Source organism: Lampetra planeri, chromosome 4, assembly GCF_965212315.1.
Source record: "Lampetra planeri chromosome 4, kcLamPlan1.2.h2, whole genome shotgun sequence".
Taxonomy (NCBI): Eukaryota; Metazoa; Chordata; class Hyperoartia; order Petromyzontiformes; family Petromyzontidae; genus Lampetra; species Lampetra planeri.
The window spans coordinates 27502263-27506859 of record NC_136110.1 but is presented as its reverse complement, the minus strand read 5'-3'; positions in this window follow the sequence as shown (position 1 = coordinate 27506859).

Here is a 4597-nt window from a genome sequence, read left to right as displayed (position 1 = left end):
CCTTCAGCAAGTTGTGGGGTGGGAGCGTTTCGGGGGGGGGGGGGCTTACATCCTTGCACCCCCCCCCCCTCATTGGTAGGAGATCTGGCACTCACTGCTCGGCGCCAGACGTGTTTCAGGGTGGGTGGGTTGGTGGTGCAGAAGGGCGCGTGGCTAACGCCGAGACGTCGTCTTCTCCCGCATCTCATCTCTGCGTGGCCACGCACGAGAGTGGGTCTCTCTCTCTCTCTCTGCAGCCAGAGAGAGAGAGACCCACTGGTGGAGGAGGATGCGGAGCGGTGTGACCGGCGCGATCCGTCGCTCCGCTGTGCCTGCCCCAGCGACGGGAGGGCAGGCGGGCGGGCGGGCGGGTTGGCGAACGCGCGTTGCCCGCAGGCATTATGCGGTGCCGCGTCCGTGAGGTTTGCTCCGCAGGCAAAAAGCGGAGGAGGGTTTCGCCACCCCCCCCCTGCCCCCCCCCCTGCCCCCCCCCTGCCCCCCCCCCCTGCCCCCCCCCCCTGCCCCCCCCCCCTGCCCCCTCCCTGCCCCCCCACACACACGCGCGTGCGTGCTAACCTCTACCCCGAGTGCAAATGCGTTCGCCGTCGAGTGAACTGAATGTCGATGTCATTCCACATTACATTAATGCCAAAGTAGAGAAAATATATAAACTTAATTTGAATTCATAAATGAGGATCGATAAAGGTGACATACGTAGAACGTGCGCTAATTAATTTTGCTTTACGTGTAAGTAGATATACCTAAAAGTAATATGTGAAGCATATGCATTCGGCACACATCTTACATATACAGGGTAAAATGCTGTACTATAGGATTTTTTTTTTAACAAAGCCATACATTATTTGAATACCAAGTACTATATTGTTGTAGAATATCGCATGTTCCGTGCAGAGTGCATTATTTTGTTTTGAATATACAGTTGAACGCTTTGGTTTGGGAATAGAATGTGTATCTTAATTTTGCATAGCACTGCATACAGATTATTACCGTATTCTCCAGATCATTATGCACGTTTTTCTGTATTTTAAATTAAAGGTTGAGGGGGGGATTCATCTTATTATCTGTCAGGGATTTGTATAATTTTATTGACCGGGGCATGTTTGGAGTGTCTTACTTTCCAGAGCATTTAATTATCCAGAGTATATGGTAATAACTAAACAGCAGTGGCATATTTATGTCTATTACATATAAAATTGTACATATCAGTGGCCCACTTCTGAGTGCAAATCCTGTTTATAAACACATTTTGATTGTATAAGAAATGGCACAGATACATTTATCAGATGTTACTTAGCTTGAAAGAGCGTGTTTGTAATTACGTTTCTTCATATTAAGTGTTTTAAAATAAAGCACTTGTTAATGAATCTACTGTCTTACCCATATTCAATGTAAACTTGATAAAAAAAAAAGAGAATATTTTATTAAAACACTTTGCTGATTACCTGTATTCCGTATGTACTTCTTTGGCAATATAAATTGTTATTATACTGGTAGGAACCTCCTGGTTACACCAGCCCAAAGGGGATTGGGTCCGTCTGTCCGTCGTGCATCCAAAAATTGGAGGGGTGGGGCTGGGTGGAGAGGGGAGGGTGGGGAGGGGCTGGGTGGGGAGGGTGGCGCTGGGTGGGGGGTGGGAGGGGTGGGGCTGGGTGGGGAGGGGCTGGTCACCCCGTGGTGTCCTTATAAAACTCAACGTTTAACCTACTCACGCCGGCTTGTGCCCGCCCTCACAGTCGGCCATATTTGCGGAATACACCACGCCGCCGTTGACCCTGGCCATTGACCGAGCAACCCAACGTTCCTACCAGCTCCCTCCGCAGGAATGTGTTTCAATAAAGCGCGCTGTATATTTTTCTATGTGCACCGATATCAACAGCCATGATCAACCTACCGCTGGATTGAACGTTCCCTCAAGCTGTTGCGACCTCTCACAGTTCTTCGATGCAGCCATCACACGAGCCGATCTCCTTGCTCCGTAAATCCCAAGTGCCACTTTGTTGTTAACCTTGAACACTGGTGATCACATCTTCTAGAAAATGTGTCCAGCCAAAGCCCCACTCACTTCATTGAATTCGGAATACATTTTCTGGAGTCAATAGCCATTCCGTGTTTCCATGTCTATGTCTGCACCAAATCGGAGATGGTTAAATGGCATGCCTGTATTTCTTCAAAGGATTTTTTCAAATATATATTTATAGAAAACATTCCTGCATGTTCTTGTGAATTACCATGGTGAAAGAGTGTCCTTCTTGTCGTACTCCGCTTCTCACATGTATTTTGTAACATGAGTCATACATCCTCAGTGGAGTTGTTGCATTTTTGATAATGGCTTTACTAGATGTTAAAATACTTTTTCTTCAGGTCTAGGTTTGTGAAAGCTCGGATGCCTGCATTGATATCCACCGAGCGAAACTATTTGGCGCAGAACGAGAAATCAGAAAAAGCAGGACAGAGATGATTGAAGATGTCATAGCAGACGAATTGGAGCATTAGAGCAGCAAGATGGTGAATGATTAGAATTAAATGGTAGCCATTAGGGAGAATGATAGAGTCCTATCTCATTATAGAGATAGAATCTTAAAGTTAGTTCAGTAATTTGAAGCAGATCTCTATTAAAACGTTATATCCCAAGAAGCAAAGCATTTTTCAGATGAAGGGAGGAAGTGACAGACGTCATGCTTACAGAACTAACCACTTCCCGTCACACAATGACAAAAATTAAAGCTCCTTGACCAGGTGGCATAACTGCGGACATCAAAGAAGCGGGACCATTTGATGGAACAAAATTATCAGACATTTAATACATGTTTACACGGAAATCAAGTGCGTCAATCCCTGGAATGATGCCTCAATCATTATTCTATTCAAAAATAGTGATAACACAGACTTGCAGAAGCACTGCAGTACACTAAGTGCATTTATAAATGTACAACTCATATTCAAAATGTGTCCCCATGATCTTAACCAGTTCCCTCCCATAGGTTATTCTACTGGAAAGCATGGTTAACAGTTATGACTGGAAGGCAATGCCAGTTTTTGACATTGCCAATTAGTCACCAACAGTTATACATTACATCAATCCTCCTCAAAAACATGTGGAACTTTACATGTATACATGTTTTATTCATCTCACAATAATGTGCTATTGTGAATTCTCGCGCACTGAATGAATATAGTCTCCATTGACAAAGTTGAGCCGTGTCGGCGTGCTTTGTGCAGAGAAGCGTCAGCGGGCGTCACGAACGGCAGCCGAAAGGACGCGCCCCGATGCAAAGCATCGGGGCGTTTCGTGCAGCAGAGCCATCAAAACGGGCCAACGAGCTTAGCGTAGGTGCGCAGAAGCAATCGCGCTGTACCACGGCTACCCGGCATCGCTGGACGAGGTCCCAGCCGGCTGTGGTGGGAATGACGGAACGCGAACGAGACACGGACCGTCCGGTCTCCAGCAAGCGGGCATGAAGGTCAACTCCCCCACGTGCACTCCCCGCCGCCCCCCCCCCCCCACTCGGCCCATCCTCCTCTATCTCTCGCAAGCCTACCACCCACAGGGGAGCAAGAAATGATCAGGCGTCTCGTGCAAAACCTCAGAAGTCAACTTGACCCCGAGGCGAGCCGATGGTCCCTGGGCGTGGGCGTGCGGTTGAGAGTGACGTGCGTGCAAATGGAACCATTTTAGTTGCCCCGTGTTGTGCTTGAAAAGCATGCGTGGCACTCCTTGGATATTATGTACGTGCGTTGAATTTCTTCGCTTCGTACGTAGCCAACCGCGCTAATCGGAGGTGTGGGGGAAGGACAACAAGCTAAACACAAAAAGCATTATCAAAGAAATGAGTTTTACATCTGGATTTAAAAGCGCAAAGCTCCAGTGGCTTCGTAATGTTGGAAGGAAGAGCGTTCCAGACGGCCGCAGAAGTGCATCTGAAAGCGCGCGATGTAGTGACCACAATGGTGGTTTAATACAAATGTAGAAAACTGAAAATTATTTCACTTAGTAAAACAGAATTGTCGTGTGCTATTGACAAAAAAATATCATACTTAAATTTCGATTTAAAGCTTTCGTGACTGCAGGGATTCATCTTCTTGGTTCTTTCGGTAAAGTCACGTAGAATGGAAATAATAAAATAATAAAAAATAAAACATAAAAAAATATCATACTTGAGGCTCCATTTTATGCAATCCGTAGGTTTGGGTCTATTTTGTTTGTTCCACAGATGATCCCAATTAGTCAGTTTCCCGGCGCGTGAGCAGAGCAACAATAAAATAAAGACAAACAAGTCAATATCGCAGAGAACGCGTCCTGGGTCCTTGAGGAATATCGGACAGCGAACAAACGAGGTAGTTAATTGTCGTAAACGAAACACACACAGATCAAACACGCTGCGCAAATTCCATATGAGAGCAAGAGGTGCGAGAAAAGGTTAGGTAGAGGTGTAATTAAGCTCTATATTTTAGTCTTGCCATGACACAAATAGACGCCATTCAAAAAAACGACAATGCAAGCATGTGGGAGCAAGCGATGCCAGAAAATAAAGTTGGTACAGGAAGGTGAAAAATGAATCGACTTCCAGAGATAAAGGAATACAAGTGAGAAGGCATA